The 20432-nt window shown below is 39.7% G+C and overlaps 1 long non-coding RNA gene across 3 annotated transcripts in view; it reads left to right on the top strand.

Annotated features, from left to right (window-relative positions):
- LOC138737600 (uncharacterized) overlaps positions 1-20432 on the top strand; it is a 288792-nt gene that overhangs the window by 54211 nt on the left and 214149 nt on the right. The window contains exon 1 of one of the 3 annotated variants that reach the window (XR_011341052.1): positions 2276-2319. The exons of the other annotated variants lie outside the window; for them this stretch is intronic. This is a non-coding gene — a long non-coding RNA (uncharacterized lncRNA). Of the gene's footprint in view, positions 1-2275; positions 2320-20432 lie in introns of those variants that run through there. 3 annotated transcript variants of the gene reach the window in all.

Below are 20432 nucleotides of genomic sequence, written 5' to 3'. Positions count from 1 at the left end.
TCAAGGGAAATAAAAGGCAACATAAAAGCAAAAGAAAAGGCATGCAAGAAGCAAATAATTGTGAGAATATTGCGGATTGGGAAGGTTTCAAAAATTGCACAAAGTAACTGAAAAACATAAGAAGGGGAAATAAGAAGTATGAAATATGCTGGTAAATATTATCAGAGGATACAAAAAGCTTCTTCAAGTATAAAAAGAGTAAAAGAGAGGTAAGAATAGATACAGGACCACTAGAAATGATAATGGGAGACAAAAGGATGGCAGAGGAACTAAAATGCGTATTTTGCTTCTATGGAAGACATCAGCAGTGGGCCAGATTTCAAAGGGTATCATGGAATGGAAAAGAGTGCAGTTACGGGAAAAGGTGCTCAGAAAGCTGAATGGTTTAAGGATAGATATCTCCCAGACCAAATGGATTGCACCCTCTAGTTCTGAAAGTAGCGGTAGAGATCGTGGAAGCATTGGTAAAGATCTTTTGGAAATCATTAGTTTCTGATATGGTTCCAGTGGTCTGGAAAATCACAAATGTCACCCACTATTCAAGAAGAGAGGGAGGTGGCAGAAAAGAAATTATAGACTGGTTAGCCTGACATCAGTGGTTAGGAAGATGGTGTTGGAGTCGATTGTTAGAGAGTACTTGGAGGCACATGACAAGATTGGTTTCCTTAAGACAAAATCTTGCTTGACAAACCTATTGAAGTGATTGAACAAGTGACAAGCAGGCTAGATAAAGGAGATGCTGTGGTTCAGAATCAGAATTTATTGTCATGAGCAAGTTACTAAATATGATGTTTTGCAGCAGCATTAAAGTGTTGACATCTGACAACGATAGTATACAAAAAAAATAGTACTGCACGAAAAGTAAGACAGTGCCCTTAGTTCATTGATTGTTCAGGAATCTAATCAGAGGGTTGTGGCCATCTCAGAGTCATACCATATGTCATTGGGAGCTGAATGCCCAATGGCAGCGGAGAAGAATCTGATCCTTGTGCCATTGAGTGCTTGTCTTTAGGCTCCTGTACCTCCTTCCCAATAGTAGCAAAGTAAAGAGGGCATGGCCTGGATGGTGGGGGTCTTTGAGGATAGAGGTTGCTTTTTTTAAGATACTGCCTCATGTCAATGTCCTTGATGGAATGAAGTTTGGTGCCTTTGATGTTGTAGGCCGAGTTGACAATCCTCTGGAGTTTATTCTGAGTTTGTCCTGAGAGTTGGCACCTCCATACCAGGCAGTGATGCAATCACCCAGAATGCTCTCCACGCTACACCTGTAGAAGGTTTTGATGATATACTGATTCTCCTCAAGCACCTCACAAAGTATAGCTGCTGGCAGGTCTTCTTCTTGATTATATCAACAAAGTTTCTTGGCATTCAAGAGATGATTGGATATGTACTTGGATGGGAGGGTGTGGAAGGCTATGGTGCACATGAAGTGAATAGTAGATGGACTGAAGGGAATTAGGCAATTTGAAGAGTGGGCTGAAAGATGGTAGATGGAGTTTAATGCAGTTAAGTGTCAGGTGTTACATTTTGGTAGGGCTAATCAAAATAAGACATATATGGTGAATGGTAGGGCATTGAAAAGTGCAGTAGAACAGAGATCTAGGAATAAGAGTACATAGTTCCTTGAAAGTAAAGTCACAGGTGGTAAAGAAAGCTTATGGTATTTTGGCCTTTATAAATCAAAGTATTGAGTATAGGAGCTGGGATGTTGTGTTAAAATTGTACAAGGCATTGATTAGGCCAAATTTGGTCACCAAAGTACAGGAAAGATATCAACAAATTGGAGAAAATGCAGAGAAGATTTACTAGAATGTTGCTGGGGTTGCAGGGTCTAAGTTATAGGGAAAGGTTAAATAAGTTAGGTCTTTATTCTTTGGAGATTTGATTGAGGTATTTAAAATTATTAGGGGTATAGATAGAGTTGATGTGGAGAGGCTTTTTCCTTTAAGAAAGAGGGAGATACAAGCAAAAGGACATGAGCGGAGTGTTAGGGGGCAAACGGTTAGAGGAAACATGAGGGGGGGACTTCTTTACTCAGAGAGTGGTGGGTGTGTAGAATAAGCTTCCCGACAATGTGATGAAGGCAGGCTTGATATTAGCATTTAAGAAGAAGTTGGAGATGTATATGGACGGGAAAGGAATGGATGGTTAGGGGTTGAGTGAAGGTAAGTGGGGTTAGGTTGGAGAAAGTGTTTGGCATGGACTAGAAAGGCCAAGTGGGCCTGTTTCTATGCTGTAATTGTTCTATGGTTATGTATGTTGTGTATTTATTTTCAGAAAGCATTTGTCAAGGTGCTGCCCATGAGGCGACTTAAAAAGGTAAGAGCTCATGGTAAACAGGAAACATACCAGTGTGGATAGAGCAATGAATGATTGGCAAGATGCAGAGTGTCGGAATACAGGGAAAAAGGTACAGGAGACCAAATACGACCACTCAATGGGACAGGGACAGCTCCTTCCCTTCTGTCATCAGATTCCTGAATAATCAATGAAGCAAGGACACTCCCTTATTTTTTGTGTATTATTATTTTAATTTTTTTTTCATTTATAGATGGTTATAATATGAATGTCTGCAGTATAATGCTGCCGCAAAACACCAAATTTCATGACTTGTTCATGACAATAAATTCTGATTCTGATTCTGATCATATTTTGGTTGGCTGCCAGTTGCTAGAAGTGTTCCACAGGGTCAGTGTCAGGGCTGTTTTTTTTTTATGTTGTAAATTAATGATTTAGATTATGTAATGAATGGCTTTATGACCAAGTTTGCAGATGATATGAAAGTAGGTAAAGGAACAGGTGGTGTTGAAGAAGCAGGGAGGCTGAAGGAGGAGCTAGATTAGGAAAATTGGCATGGAAGTGACAAATAAAATGCAACGTAGGAAAGTGTACAGTCATCCTCTTCGGTAGAAAAATTAAATGGGCAAACTATTTTCTAAATGGGGGAAAAATGAAAGACTCTGATGCAAAGGAACGTGGGAGTCCTCGTTTGGGTTAGCCTAAAGGTAAACTTGCATGTTGATTTGGTGATGAAGAAGGCAAATTTAATACTGGCATTCATTTCAAGGGAATAGAATATGAGAACAGGGATATGATGTTGAGGCTTTATTGGGTACTCACTTGGTTTAGTGAGCATTTTTTGGTCTCCTCAATAAGGAAGGATGTGTTATCATTGGAGAGGGTTCAGAAGAGGTTCACAAGGATCATTCCACAAATGAAAGAGTTATCATATGAGGAGCATTTGACAGCTCTTGGCCTGAACTCGTTGGAATTTAAGAGAATTTGAAAGATTTTGAATGTTGAAAGGCATGGAGAGGATAGATAAGGAAAGGTTGTTTGTCATGATGGGAGAGTCTTGGACAAGAGAGCAGAACTTCAGGATTGAAGGGTGCCCGCTTAGAATAGAGATGTAGAGGAATTTGTTTGGCCACAGAGTGGTAAATCTGTGAAATTTCTTGCCACAGGAGGTTATTGAGGCCAGGTCATTGTGTGTATCTAAGGCAAAGATTGATCAGTTCTTGATTAGCCAGGCCATCAAGGGGTACGAGGAAAAGGCCAGGCAGTGGGATGGAGAGGGAAAATGAATCAGCTCATGATTTAATGGCAGGGTAGACTCAATGGGTTGAATAGCTCATTTCTGCTCCGATGACTTATAGTCTCATGACTCTGTGCTCATGAAGTGTGTGCCATCGTCCGTGAGGTTCTCTGGATATCTGAGATACGATCTGCATTTCTCTACATCATTGGGCTGTATAAATGATTCATAATCAACAGATGATTCTATTGCCAGAGCTAAACTCCAGGTGGGGCATGCTTTTATTCTGTATTCATTGTTGCAATTAATATGGGCCTGGCATTTCACATTATGAACAACTTAATGTTCAATCTATACAATATTGAAAGACATTGAGTATTGACTTTACATGCAAAAATCAATGCATGCATCTTTTTGAATAAATTCCCAAAGCTGAACTTAATGTCTTCATCATTTCATATCACTTACAACTGTTAAACGCTTATGGAATTATTTACTGTTGGTTTTAATTTGCATTGCAAAATATTTATGTGGTTCAGAGATTTAATGAAGGGTTTCAAAATTAGAAAGACCTTAACTGACCAAACAGGGAAAAGGTATTTCCACTGTCGATTAGAGGGGGTAGAATTAAGGATCAAGCCAAAAACAATGGTAATATGCCTTTACCTCTTATGGACACTGCAAGACTGGCTGAGTTCCTTCAGCATCTGTGTTTTCAGAGTTAAGATGAGGCCAAGAATGGAATGTGGAATAAAGGAGACCACTAGTAACTTGGAAGACAAGGAGATTCTGTGACCAAGAATGAGAGCCCCAGATTAAATGTGCCCCCTGAATATCCAAGTCAGTGGCATATCAGATGGAGTCCACAGTATTCTTAAAGGGGAGAAGTCATGCTACACGGTGAAACCATTGAATTAGGTCGGGAATGGGATGAGGTCCTGCAAAGTGAATATAAAGTTAGGATGAAAGTTAAAAAGCAAGACTTCCAAGGTGTTAATCTCTGCTAGTTCCACATATCAGTGAGAGTTGGAAAAGGAGGATAGAGTAGTTTGTGTAGGAGAGAGAGTGTTAGATTTATGAACAATTGGAATCTCTTTTGAAGCAGAGGTGACCTGTACAAGAGAGACAGGTTACACCTCAGCTGGAGGGGAGGGGAACTAATATTCTGGTGGGGAGATTTGCTAAATTCACCCAAGAGGCTTTTAAACTAATCTGGCAGGAGTTTAAAGATAGCGTGGAAGGCAAAGGATGGGTATTGAAGTACTTCAGGATGGTGGAAGACAAGCATTGATGTAAGATAGGTAAGCTTTGTTGTGTTATTTTAACGAATGGAGCCTGATTAGTTTAGGGTGTGGATTGGTACAGAACAATTGGATATTGTAGCTATAATGAAGACATGATTGAAAGAGGACCTGGACTGGCAGCTCATTTTTCCAGGGTACTGTGATACTGTGATAACAGTGGGAAGAGAGGTGGGGGCTTACAATAGTAGTCAAAGAAGATATCATGGTTGTCTTTAGAGAGGACATTGAAGGAGATCTCTGCTTTTCCAGGTGAGGGTGATTCCTATTCCTCAGAATAATTTCCCTTGGATCTGGATCAATGGCCTGTAATTTCCTGGTTTGTACTTTTGCTTCTTCTTGAGTAGAGGCACAACACTATCTAGTCTTTAGTCTTCTGGGAGATGTGGCTAAAGAGGATACAACAATCTCTGTCAAGGTCCAAACAAACTCCTTCCCTTTAATAACCTAAGGTAGATCCCATCAGGCCAATGGACATCCTTCTTCTTGTGCTTGAATTTTAGCTACCCCTTCCTGAATTCACCACCATCCACTTCCTTCTCCTTTCATACCTTGCCCATCTCCTCTGACTCAACTTTATTATTTCAGCTTCCTTTCTCATTTTGATTCAATTTACAACATGTCTTGTCATCCAGGCTTCCAGAACCTTGCTATTCTTGTCTGTATTCCTCACGGGAATATGTTACTCCTGAGTTCTAATCAGCAGGCCTTTAAATAGCTCCTGCATATCAGATGTAGACTTACCTAGTAACCGCTGTTTCCAATCTACTCACCCCCCAGTTCCTGTCTAATCCCTCTCTATTACTTCAAAACTGATGAATCATGGAATGATGATCTGCCAGTTCTGCCCTTTTCTTAACCAGGTTTCCATAATGATTACAACTTTCATAGTTTCACGTATTAATGCAGGTCCTAAGTTTATCTGTCCTACTTATAACACTCAGTGCATTTCAACTCATCAGTCCCACCATACTCATTAACTTGTCCCCGCATGTCTTCAATCAGAGTTACTTAGCCTACCTTCCCATCAACACCTCCACTTGCTAATCCATTGTCCTGGTTGCTATCTCTCTGCCACCCTCAGAGTCGCACACGCAAACCTCCTTGTGAAGATGTGCAATTCGCTCCCAAAATATTTATTCTGAAGTATTGTTTTCCTCTGACTAAAGGACAGCAAAAATGTGAAGACCATGTCATCACTGAACAGTTGCAATTACTCACATGAAGAGAAATTTAATGTTGCCTCAGAGTAAAGCAATCAAAATATTTGATACTTAGGACAACAAACCAGATAACAGAAGGTGAATGTAAAGATAGACTGCATTTCAACAAAGTTGGAATACACACAATGGGAAGTTATTCCATGGTGATTAAACTCATCAGGAAAATTGGGTTCAACTCTTTGACCAATTTAGGAAGAACATAGTGGATCAGAAAGGGTGAAAGCATATTTATCAAAATAATATGAGACTTGACATGGGCAAATGAAGAGGTTTGGGTGCAATGAGCAGGCTTGTGGTCAACTGTAGTGATTAAAGGATTTGATATGGTAGCAAGAGAGATCTGGCTCCTCCTTGTGCACAGCAGCCAGGTCAAAGAGACATAATTTCAAATTAGAGGTAAATGTATTCAGAGCTCAGATAGAACTATTTCTCCATTAGAATGATTGTAGAAATCTGACAGCTTCCCTTCTACAAGGATGTGAGATGAAGTATGGGTGTGGAACCAAATTTGTCATCATGAATAAGGGCACAAATCTGACATGATTGTACTGAGCTTGGAGCCAAGCTCTGGGGTTATTATTGTTGAATCCAGTTCCAGTGTTACATAAACTAACAATCTTTGGTCACAGTGCTTAGAAAATAATGATGATCTTGCTGTGTTTGACCACAAAGGCAAGAGACTGCTTTGAACTCATGTCTTTGTTAAAGATGCAAACTCCATTCACATGCCTTTTGTTCTGTACTTTAATACAATTTATTTTTCAGGAGTTCATCATTTGTGGATAATTAGTTGGTAAAAGCAAATTCAGCCATAAATATTTTGCATATTTTCCCAGATTTATAATTGCATTGTGAATATGCTGACAACATAATAAAGATCTCTATTTAAACTCTTCAGCATTTATTAACAATGTGCTGAATGACAAGTTAGAGGTGTCTATCATGTATTCAACTTCACAATGAATAAAAATTGAGAATCTCAACAAAGAACTCAAGCATTATTACCCTTTGTGATCCTCTGCAAATAAGAACATTTTAAATATATCACCATCTCCAGACATTTACCGATTCTATTCCTCAGACAATAAGAATTTATTTACATTTTAAACTGTTCCAAATATGTGTCAATTCACAATTATGAAAGAGCTCCAATCTTATTCCCACTTACAGCAGGAATACACTTTCCAAGCTCAAAAATGGACCATTTTCTGATTGTGAGAAGGGTAATTTGTCCTTCCTCAGCCTTCACCACCTGGGTCAAGGCTTTATCAGGATTCATTTCATGGTTCTCCTTCCCCTGTCCTCTCACTGAGTAGGACCTCTGTTGTCTGCTTCCCTTTGTTTAACTTTGAAGCTGGCCAATGTCCTTTTACCCATTACACTAGCACTCATTGCCCTACATTGTCTTCCAATTCACCAGCACCTTGATGTTTCTGAATCACTCTAAAGCTTCACCCATGCTCCCCCTACATCTCCGATCACTGTAACCTCCAGCCCATAAATGCTAAGGAACCTTTCCATTTCTCCGATAATGACTTCTGACTTTAGTTGCTTCATCACTAAACAATGGCCAAATCTCCAACCTTTCTTTAAACCTCCTCCTTCATCCTTTAAGATGCCCCTCAAACTCTACACCTTTGAACAAGTTCTCATTCTTCTGATAAAATGTCTCTAATAATGCTCCGTTGAAGTGTCCTTGGATAATTCAGTACAAATGGTCAGTAAATAAAGGAAAAAATGAATTGGTTGTGAGATCATCTTTGAACCTCAAACTCCCAGATCTGTAGGAAGAAATTAATAAAGTTAAGGAATTGGTGAAAAGTTTTTTGTCCTTTAAGTTCAATGTTAAAATTGGCTATAATGAAAAAGTTATATATTTTCTAAATAGAAAAATAAACACAGCAGGTCAGGCAGCATAATATTTTGGCTTATGATCCTTCATAAGCTATCCTGAGTGCAAATTTTCAACAATTAGTGATATAATTCTTGTACATTCTGACAGTAATATCTGCAAGATCAGTGCTGACCCTCTAAGGCCAAGCACATAATTTTCAGATTGAAGTATTTTTGACACATTGAACTTGATAGCACAGAAACAGGGCCTTTGGCCCAACTTGTCCATCCTATGAAGATGCATATTTAAGCTCATCCCATTTGCTTACATTTGGCCCATATCTCCCTGAACCTTTCTTGTCCATGCACTTGTTCAAATGATTTTTAAATGCTGCAACTGTTCCCACCTTTACCACTGACTTTGGCAACTATGCTCTGTGTGAATAAACCTTCCCCTCAGATTCCCCTTCAACTGGTACAGCACTATATTATTGTGCCAGTGACGTGGCTATGAACCTGGTGCTGTTTGTAAGGAGTTTGTATATTCTTTCCATGTCTGTGTGTGTTTCACTGGGTGTCCCAGTTTCCTCCCAGGTTCAAAAGATAAACAGAGTTGGTTTGTTAATTGGTCTATTTGGGAGGTGTGGGCTGGAAGGGCCTTTTACCGGATTGTATCTCTCGATTAAATTGAAAATTAAAAACAGGCAATCTTTCCCCTCTCACATTCAACCCATATGATCAAGTTCCAGACTTTCCTATTCTGGAAAAAATATTGCAACTACCAACCCAGTCTATGCCGAGCATGATTTTATAAATCTCCATGAAGTCACCCCTCAGCTGCCGTTGCTGCAAGGCAGAGTCCAAACGACCCAACCATCCTTAAAACCTAATCGCTCTAGTCAAGGAAGCTTGCATATCAATCTCTTCTGCACCCTTTCTTACTTCATCCCATCCTTCCTACAATGCGACGACGAGAACTGCGCACAATAATGCCGAGTGTGGTCCAACATAAAATGTACAGCTTCATGATGGCATTCCAACTCTTGCACTTGATGGCAAGGCGGATGAAGAGAACCATGCCAAATGCCTAATTCATTACTGAATTTACCCGTGTCATCATTTTTAGGGATTTATGTAAATGTGAAATTTAAATTTATTTACAACATGGTAGAAGCCGATTCCGGCCATTGAAATTTATGCCACCCAATTAACCTCTCTATCTCATGCACTTTTGAAGGATGAAAAGAATCAGGAACACACAGGGAAAATTGATGGAGGTCACAGGGAGAATGTACAAACTCCTGACAGACTGTGCTGGATTCGAACCTGCATTACTAGTACTGAAATAATGTTGAGCTAACCACAACACTAACCATAATCATGAATATATATGATCATCAACATTGGTCCTAGCATCAATCCTAGCACCGATCCTTGCAGCACACCACTGGTCTCAGACTTCCAAAATGAAAATCAACCCTTCTTCTCTGACACAGACCTCCAGGCCAATTTTGTTGACAATTGGCTAGATCATCCTGGATCTTATATTCTAATAATTTAGTTTAAGTTATTATTTTGGACCTTGTCAAAGGCTTTGCATTAGTCTATGTCCAGCTTTCTTACCTTCTTGCTCTTGGTCACCTGTTCAAAAAACTCAGTCAAATTCAAGAGACACAGTTTCCCTTGCACAAAGTCACGTTGTCTCTCCTACATCAATCCTTATAGTATTTCTTAAATAAAGCACAACATGAGCCATTCTCCAATCTTCTGGGACTCATGGCTAATGAAGAAACAAAAATCTTTGCCAGGACCCTTGCAATTTGTTCCTTAACTTCAGATGTAATCCTGGAGTACACTTGGCCAAACTCTGGAGATTTATCTACCTTGAGGTGTTCAAAACTGTGAACATCTCATTGCAGAATATGGATATGTTTCAGGATGTCATTGGCCTCTTCCCTGAATAACCTAGCTTCCACAGTTTATATAGATGAAAAGTATCAATTTAAGATCTTGCCCATCCTCGTGGCTTCACACCGAGATGACCAAACTGATATATAAGAAGATCTATTCTCTCCGTTACTTATTTTGACCTCAATACACTTGTAGTATATTTTAGGTCTCTTCTTGACCCTATCTGCCAGGGCTATCTCATGTCCTCTTTTAGCCTTCCCAATTTCCTCCTTAAGTCTTACACCTTGATCCCTTATACTCCTCAGGGAATTGCTTGATACTAACTGCCTGTAGCTGACTTTATGCCTCCTTTTTTCTGACTAGAGCTCAAAGTCTCTACATAACCAAAGTTTTCTGAGCCAGCCAGGCTTCACTCCTACAGAAACATGCTGCCCCAAAACTCTCATTTCACAGCTAAAAGCCTCCCAGTTACCAGAGGTCTCTTTATCTGCAAACAGCCTCTGTAAGTTCCTGTCTAATGCCATGAAAATTAGACTTGTCCCAATTTTGGACTTTAACAAGGATCAATCCAATTTTTGTCAATTGTTAGTTTAAAACTAATGAAATTATGGTTAATTTTCTTGTTGAATCATCCACATATTGTATCAAAATGTAGCAATATTTCCCCAAAATCTTTCCTATGAATTTACTCAAGCAACAGTTAATAATGAAGATGAGATGTAAGATTCCAATAATCTGCCTTCTGGTTTGGGCAAATCCAATTGGTTCACCATGCGCCTCTGATAAAAGGAATAAAGCAAATGGACAGACACAGATTTTTAAAGTGATTCTTCATAAAATGTACCTTTGATCATCTGAGGAATCAGATTATATTTGCCAAGGTCCCCATCCACTTGCTTGGATCACAATTCCCACATTCCCTTGCTGCTCACCAGGGTTCTGGTCCCCTGATCCATGTTCACCAACTGGGGCCCAATTCCTGCAAACTCCTGCCTGCTCCAGTCCAAGTTTCAATGCTCACATTAACAGGTTAGTGCCATGTCCTTGATTGCCATGCTACCTTTAATCTGACTGGGGCTTGTTGTCCACACTTCCTTTAAATTTAAAGCTCATGGGAAAATATATGTAAAATTCTGGAAGTATCTGAAGGAAAACAAGAGAGTCAGTTGAATCGATGGGTACCATTAGCAAAGCAATGAAATTAAAAAAAAATAAAGATAGGTGAAATCTGAAATATAAAGAGAAATTGCTGGAAGTACTCAGAGGGTCAGAAAATGAAATAAATGTTTCAGGTCGATGAACTGTCATCAGAACCCTATTTCACTTTCATAAATGTGACCTGTCCTGTAGAATGAAAACCATTGATGTTCAGGACGGCATATTTGGGAGTAGCTCGGAGGTATCAAAGGGTAGGATGGTAAATGAATGTTATTGAGATGGGGAGGGGCAAAAGGCTCAGATTTAAAAATTAAGTTTTTGCTGGATCAAGAGCTGGGAGATCAGCTCAACAGGGATAATGATGAATGGGGCTATCTCTCAATGACCTCATCATTTGGACGATAAGTAACAACCCTTTATAATTTATATAGTTTAAGGGGAAATGAGAATGTTTATGATTGAATGGAACATATTGTAGCAACACTATACACAAATGGTTTTCACATCGATCCCTGTTCCTCTTCAGAACATAACTTGCTTGGCTAAAGGGAATGTAAAGTCTTCGAAGTATCCTGCTATTGGCTTTGCTCTCAATCTCACTTAACTCTTTCCAGATATGCTCACACTCTTACATCTGCATTATTGATGTCTAACAGTTGACTTATTTGACATTACATTTTTGCAGAGGCAAATGCCCAGGAACCAATGTGGTTTACTGACCATTTGATTTTTATAGGCCTGATGCAATCACAATGCAGCAAGCTTTTAATCCATCCACGTGGTTTTCTTAGGGATCCTGCTCCACATAATGGAGAAATATCCCTCCTGAAGCAGCCAATCCCTTTATTTATATTAAAAAAAAGTTAAATTTAGACATAGTGCACAGTAACAGTCCCTTTTGGCCCACGAGCCCATGCCCCCCAATTAACCTACGCCCCCGCTATGTTTCAAATGGTGGGAGGAAATCGGAACCCCTGGGGAAAACCCACACAGACACGGGGAGAACGTACAAACTCCAAACAGACAATGTGGGATTTGAAACTTGGTCCCAATCGCTGGTGCTGTAACTGCATTGTGTTAACCCCTACACCAATCGTACCGCCCTGCCCCTTTAATCTCAAAAGCAGATAAAGGGGAGATCACAATTAAGAGAACTCCCCAAACAGTGATATCATGAAGAAGCCGTGCTCTATTTATCAGAACATTTGTATTTTTATCAGAGGACCACACTGCATGAATTGGATTCCAAGTTCAGTGTTTAATAGAATAGAAACTATAAAACCCAATGCCAATTTTAATTTTTGCTCTGGAACGCAAACCCGACAAAACTAAGTAATGAATTCATTTGCTGCAATACTTTATGAAAATATATCTCAAACTGCTTGAGGTTATTTCAGGAGTAAAATGATGTCAATTTCAAGTATAATTTGGCACAGCAGCCTTATAATGAAAATGCACATTTTAGCATGGATGGGTATATTTCACTTGCCATTAATGTCAGCAATAAGATGATACTGATTGGCAACAATGCTGAAAGTTAAGGTTATCAGAAAAGATGTAACTATGTTAGGATATAGAATTCATGAATTCATAAACAATGTCTTTCTATCCAATCTTGAGGTATTTTAATAACTGTGTTCTTGTTTGCTTATAGTCAAGCCACCAACTCAAATGAATTGAAACACAGGAGTACCAAACAAGCATCGGCCACCTTTCAACCATTTGAGCCCACCTCCAAAACATTTGTCCTTGGCTGATCTGAAGCTCAGCTTCATTTACCCAGGCCAGCAAGCAGCTGTTTCCTGACAAACGTTGTCTCTCAACAAAGAAAATTACACATTTCTACAACCTTTTGCATTTCATTCCCACTAAACTAAGTCCTGCGAGGGCTGGGATTGGTTTTAAGGTTCATTTAAACCAAATCAGCAACATAAATAATAACTATGATCCTTTAAAACAGAGATTATCGGCTCCTGTTTCTCTGGATGAGCACAAATATCAAAAGTCTGATTTCTGACTATTTAATACAGAGCAGCCTTTGTACTTTCTGCAGCTGATTTTTTAATGTACATTTATTCATGTGGACATCGCTGCATTTATTGCTCACCCTAATTTCCCTCCAGTAAAGGAGGATCCATCATTGTCTTGGCAACTGCTTTATTTGCTGGGACATTTCAGTGAGTAGTTAAGAATAAACCAAATAGTCATGTCAGACCAGACAAGGACAATAGCTTCTTCCCCTCAAAGAACCAGATGGTTTTTAACAACTCCAGTCGCTTAATGATCCTAGAAATGAGAGCAGTTCTTTTTAATTATTCCACATTTACTTAATTAACTGAATTTTAAATTCCCTGGCTACAATGGTGGGATTTGTACGCATGTTTCTGGATCATTCAGCCAACCCCCTTGGAGTTGTAGACCAGCAGATTAACCATTGCGTTGCTCTGTTCCTGCGGAACAGGGTGAGCATGGGCAGTTCCATTGGCAGCCCAGTGTTAAAGGATGAAACAGAAGAAAAAGAAATCAATCTGATGGCATTCTTTCTTCTCCCTCACACTGCAGCAAGAAGTCAAAATTGGTTTCACAATCTTCAGCAGGCTGACTGACTGTTTCTAGCATTGCAAGGGGCTCAAAATTGAGCAACTAGGCCCTGTCCTCTGTTGAACCCGATAATTACCATTCTCCACCCCCCCCCACCCCACCCCTGTCCAGCCAAATAGTTGCCTGTTTCAAATAATGTACCAGGTTTCTCTCTTCCTGCAGTCTAACCCACAGGAGGAAAAAATGAAGAGGCTCTTAAAGGTCATGCTCCAATTAAACTTTGAGATTGTGAGAAGGAGCATACTTCCTGGGGCCTTCATTAAGAGAATATGAATACTGACACTCAAGGCTATGCTCCAATCCTGAACCCAACATCTGTTCCTCATGAACTAGGATTGATTAATCCAGTCATCAGTTTGATATAGACTGGGGTTCAAAATGACTCAAAAGCTTCTCAACTCATTCTCCACTTCATTTGCAACTATATTGGTAATGCCTCATGCACCAATGATAAACTCGCTGACTTTATCTACTTTGCTGCCAACTTCCACCCTGACCTTAAATGCACTTAGTCCATCTCTAGAAACACTCTCCTCTTTCTCAATCTCTCTATCTCCATCTCAGGAGACAAACTCTTGACAGACATTTTCTACAAACACACCAACTACCACAGCTACCTTGTCCACATCTCTTTGATCCCTATCCCTGCAAAGATTCCATTTCTTTCTTGCAACTTCTCCCTCTCCATCATATCTGCTTCCAAAATGAGGCCTTTCATGTGAAATCATCCGAGATGTCCTCCTACTTCAAAAAATGTGGCTTCTCCTCTGCTGCTTTTGGTTCACCCCTCACCTGGTTATTCTCTATTAACTGTGTGTCTTCCCTGGACCCCTCTTCCCTCATGTGCATTGGGGAGGAGTCCCCCTTATCTGCCCCACTAGCCTCTCCATCTAACATATCATCTTATGCTATTTCCATCATCTACTTCATGGTCCGGCTACCAGCAGTGTCTTCTCCTCTCCTCCCCTCTCTGCCTTCTGCAGGGACTGCTTCCTCTGTGTCTCCCTCGTCCACTCCTCCCTTCCCACCAATCACCCCCTTGGCACCTACCCCTAAGGCTGTAGCAAATGCTGAAATTGTGGCAATGCCTCCTTCCTCACCTCAATTTGGGGGAATCAAACAGACCTTCCAGGCAGAGAGGAACTTCTCTTGTGAATCTGCAGGGGTCATCTACTGCATCTGGTGCTCCTGTTGTGGCCTCCTCTACAGTGGAGAGACTGAATGCAGACTGGGAGATCATTTCACTGGGCACCTTCACTCCGTCTGCCACAATAGCAGTGATTTTTTAGGGTTACCCATTTCAATTCTCTCTCTCTCTCTCTCTCTCTCTCTCTCTCTCTCTCTCTCTCTCTCTCTCTCTCTCTCTCTCTCTCTCTCTCTCCATGGTCTCATGCACTGCCAGATTGAGGCTGCACTCAAATTGGGGGAACAGCCCCTCATAACCACATTATCCGGTTGAGTTCTCCGGTTTCTTTTCACACCTTCCCCGTCTCTCTTTCTCTCTTTCCCTAGCCCTACGTCTTTCTTCTAGCACTTTCTCTATCTCTTTCTCTTTCTATCCCTTTCCCTCTGTCTCCATTCCTCCAGCTCTGCATTTACAGAGCCACACCCCTCCCCAATCAGTTCTCAAATTTCCTCTCCTGTCCTGTCATCGATGACCAATTAATTGCCTTATCCCTTTTGACCTGTGCTTCTCCTCCCCCTGCCATTTTATTCTTGTGCCTCCCTGCTTTTTACTTAGACTTTTATGAAGGGCTTAGGCTAAAAATATTGGCTATATATCTTTACTTTCTAAGGATACAATGGGACCTCCTGAGTTCCTCAAGCATTTTTGTGTTTTAACTTACAGTGGCTTTATCCAGCCATTGTTGGTGAGTTTCTACAGTGGAAAGCATAGGAAATTGGAATCAGTCCCAATGTTTCCAATTTTTTATTCTTCCCAGCAGATGTTCTCATCAAGTTGTGTTTTCACTTGTGCTCATATCTCCTGAAATAGTTTGGCCTTACATAGAAAGGGAAATGTTCCTGCTAACTGCCTTGAAACATTTTAATCTGGATAAAGGCCTCATACATCTGCAAGTTCTTAATCTCTCAATAGATCTGTAATATTTCTTGGTATTTCAAATAGTGTGACTCAGTTGTGTTCAGTTTGCAGAGATCAGTGATGCATGTGAATGCTTAAATATCTCTGTGATTTTGCCACTTTAATTGGATCTGAATCCCTGAAATAAGACTGTAATGAATTGCTTTATATGTCCAAATTATTCTTTCAAATCAGAAAGTTATCAAGGTTCATGATTCATACACTAACCGCCCAAGGGACTCTGTGAAGCCAATGCTTCTGAGAATCTTGTCTTTTAGATAAGTCAATTAAACTGATACCCTGACTTTGCCTGTTGCTTTGGACTCCTCAGGACTCTGCTCAGTGAGATGTGACAAATCTCTTCGCAATAATGTTGAACTTCTTCATAAAATATGGCTCATATGGATATATGATATAGTTAATCTATAGCCTAAAATATATGATTGAAACTTTACAGATTTTTTGTCCTTTCCCTATTTGACTTGAATTTATTATCTTCCCATGCAGTGTTCCCCTTCATTCAATGTTTTATTCAGTTCAGGTTGACATTTTACTGTTTTCATGTTTATCTTTGTGCATTAACCTGGGGTTGTCAACCCCATTGCTTTGCTCTGAGTCTCCCAATGATTAGAGATTAACTATTTCTTCAAGCAGGCATCAAGAAATTTCTTCAAAAAATTTCTGACTGGTTGTGATCTTGAGGCTACTTAGCAGCTGGGAATTGACCGATGAAGCGTTGAGTATGTTCACTTTCTAATTGGCTGGAATAGAATGCCAAGCCATCAATATTAAGAGTTTTTGGGTGGGACAAGTGCATGAGAATTCATATGATTAAACCTCAAAGAATATACCCATTCAAAAATTTTCCAAGAGAATTTATAGACCACTTTGTAATGCTTTATAAATAAGTGGGAATGGCAAGATATTCTCGATCTAAGTTCACAAGTCCTTCAGCAAAGATAAATCTTATTCTGATAATTACTTATTTAAAAAAAATGATGGGTACTATGAATTCTCATGTAACCTGTCTTCTTAGTCTTAACATTAGCTGGGTAAAATTCAGCCTATCTGGATGTGTTTCCTCTGCACCTTATTTTGATGATGTGGCCTGAAATTGGGAATGGCCTAAGATTAGGTTACTCCTCAGACTTAGTTCAATAACAGAAAGAAAAGCATTTGAAATGTAAAGGATTCTTACCTGGAGGCATCCTTGCTGGTTGCTGTGTCTTTATGTACTTGAGGAGTCTTGTTAGACTTCACGATATCTATGAGACCTGCTTCACTATAATTGAAATGGGTCCAACCAGACCAAGTTCATGGATGATGGGGCTCCAGTGAACTCCAGTGTACAGAACCTCCGGGATTTTTAGTCTTCCGCTTGCTCCTGCCCACAAGCCCAAACCTCCAACACCAAATTTGCAGATCTTCACCATGTTCCATGGCCATGGAACATGGCTAAGTCTTGTTTCATTGATCCAACACTCCTTCGAATTCCAGTTCCCAAACAACTGAGGCAAATTCATGGACACTCACTGACTCTGAGGGAGCTCTCTTTTGCCTTTCTTTCTCTCTTTGTAAGGGGTGACAGATGACACCAATGACAACTCTTTGACTGCGTTATGGCAGGCAGAATGCAATTTCATGTAATATTACATGTTCTGTGCTATTACATGACAACAAAGGAATCTTGAATTTTACACAAAGGTCTAATCGTCCCAACCACCGCCTTGCCTTTGGGTCTCTTGGTCAATGAAATAGTCCTGGAGAATGCGGCAACCTGTTCACAGCATATGAATAGGTCCCTTATCACATTACTGATTGGATTTGCCTTCTGAGGCATGGACAATCTCTGGTACTTTGTCTTCAGCATATTTAATCATTACTCTTTTGCTTGCAATTGAAGAATTAAAATGGAAGACATATTTACTTTATACAGGTTGAATACCCCTTATCCGAAGTTCTGAAATCTGAAATTCTTCAAAATCTGAAACTTTTTTGAGTGCCGACATGATGCCACATGTGGGCACCAGTTTGTTACCAATCATCGTGTCACCGGCAGACCTACGTGCATTACTCACTGGATTTTTTTGCTGTCCAGCAGGATTTATACTACTGTATTTGGTGCTGTATTTATCTTCTTTTGTTAGCAGGATCAAGTTTTTTTTTGTTAAGTACAAAACATTACTCACACTATTAGACTCATATTTCCAAAATACAAAAAAATCCAAAATCTGAAACACTTCCGGTCCCATGCATTTCAAATAAGGGATACTCAAACTGTATCTCGTAAACAGACAAGCATATGACAGTTTGCTGGAAAATCATTGTTACTCAAGCCTATTGTCTTTGTAACAGCCAATGTGCACATCATCCCAATTCCCTTGTCTTGCTCCTGAATCTTTTCTCTATTCTGCTTTTTCAAATATTTAATCAATATCTTCAAAAAAGCTTGAAAATGTTTTCTGTTTCTGTGGATACAAAAACAGATTTTTGCAACCTTCACAACTCTGGCTAAGAAATTGTTCACATGCAAGAGTTTCATAGAGCATTGCAGCACAGTACAGGGCTACATAGATTACTCCCTAATAAAACAAAACCATCCCTAACTCATAACCCCCTATTTTTCTTCCATCCATGTGCCCATCCAAGAGTCTTTTAAATGCCATGATCAGCCACTAACACCACTGCTGGTAATTTATTCCAGGCCCCCACTACTCTTCATGTATAAAGCTTACCCCTGATATTTCCCTTAAACTTTCCTCCATTCATTTTATACAGAAGTCCTCTAGTGCTTGATACTCCTGCCATGGGAAAATGATGATGGGTGTCTCCCTTCTCTATGTCCCTCATAATCCCTCAGCCCTCTATTAAGTAACCTCTCATCCTTCTTCATTCCAAAGAGAAAAGTCTTAACTTTGCTAACCTTGTCTCACAAGGCATGCAGTGTTTTCCAATCCTGAGCTGCCACATTACCACATGACTCTTGAACCCCATCCCAACTAATGAAGCTCACCACACCACAAGCATTCTTAACTATCTTATAAATCTGTGCAGGAACATTGAGAGATCTATGGATTTGGACACCAAGATCCCTCTGTTCTTCCACACTTTTCTCTGGTGAATAACTGAAGCAAAGTATTCATTCACTTGTCATTCACCAACCTCCTCTGCCTCCAGGCACATGTTGCCTCCTTCATCCTTAAGCAGCCCTACCTTCACTCTCATCAACCTTCTGTTTTTTGGGGTTTTCTGTAATCTTTCTCCTTTTCTTTAATCCTACTTGCCAAGGCTTTCTAGTGAATACTGAATACCTTTTTTCCTTCCTATGTCTTTTCTTAATTTCCTTCCTGATTATCATATAATTCCAATAAACTCTTCCTGTTTTTCCTTCTTAAATCTTCTTTCTTCCTCTTAACTGACAGCCTCACCTGTTTTGTTAATCACAGTTCCTGTTTTCAACTATCTTTTCCTTGTCTCAATGGGACAAACTCATCCAGAATCCCATGCAAGTAGTCCCTAAAAATCCTCCTCATTCCTTCTGTGCTTTCTCTCGAGGACATCAGTTCCCAATTTACTCTTCCTAATTCCTGCCTCATCCATCATAATTAGCTGCTCCCCAAAATGAAAGATTTTAGGATGTTGTCTGCTTTTATCCTTGTCCATAGCTATGCTAAATCTGATGGAATTGTGGTCACTGTCACCGAAATGCTCCTCAACCGAGAGGTCCATCACCTGACCAGGTTCATTACCTAGTACTAGATCCAGTATGGCCTCTCCTCTAGTCGACTGGTCCACATACCATGTCAGGAATCCTTCTTGGACACATCTGACAAATTCAGTCCCATTCATCCCTCTTGCAGTAAAGAGGTGCTGGTCAATATTTGGGAAGTTGCAGTCTCTCAACATCAACCCAGTTATTTCTGCACCATTTCAAAAGCTGTCTACTTATCTGTTCCTCAATGTCCCATGATATACAGTGATTGCTCCATTCCTATTTTTAACTTTCACCCAAGCCAATTTGACTTTCAGTAAACACTTCCTCCACAGTGTTTTCCCTTTCTGCAGCTGTTATACTATCCCTGACCAGTCCGCTGCTCCACCACCCCCCACCAGCCCTTTTAGAACCTCTCATCCATCCCTTTTTTGAAAAAAATATTTATCACTTGTATCAATCACAGTTATTCAGTTATATATAAATAGTACATTACAATACTATTCAATACAAAATGATACAATTTAAAAAAAATTCTCTCCACCCCCCCAAGAAAGAAAAAGAAAGAAAACACCCTAAACTATATATTAATCATTATTCATATTTGCCTATCATAATTTTGTATCTTCTAATTATTAATTGAGAGGAGTGGATGATGTGGATGGACATTTGTTAACAAATTCCATATATGATTCCCAAATCTTATAAAAGTTCCCAAATCTGATTTCTTAAACTATAAGCAATTTTTTTCTAATGGTATACAACTTTATATTTCAGTGTGTGACAGAAATATGTTTTTGATAAATTGGGAAAGGTTTGTTAGAGTAGGTTACATATAAACACTTTAAAACAGATCTTATTTAAAACACTGGAGCTCTGCCCAGTGCGAAACATATCAGGACCTCAGAACTTTTGCAAAAACTTTGAAGAGTGCTCAAGAGACTTCACTAATGGATTGTTGTTTATAAAAGGCAACAAATGGAAGAGCTTGTTGGAGCCGCATATTGACGCAGAGAGATTCAAACAGGCTTTCTCTCAGAGATAGAGAGAGAGATCACTTGTACAGTGTTACAGC

This window comes from Narcine bancroftii, chromosome 6, assembly GCF_036971445.1.
Source record: "Narcine bancroftii isolate sNarBan1 chromosome 6, sNarBan1.hap1, whole genome shotgun sequence".
NCBI lineage: Eukaryota > Metazoa > Chordata > Chondrichthyes > Torpediniformes > Narcinidae > Narcine > Narcine bancroftii.
Note: the sequence above shows the minus strand (reverse complement) of the source record. Positions and strands in the feature narration are given on the sequence as shown.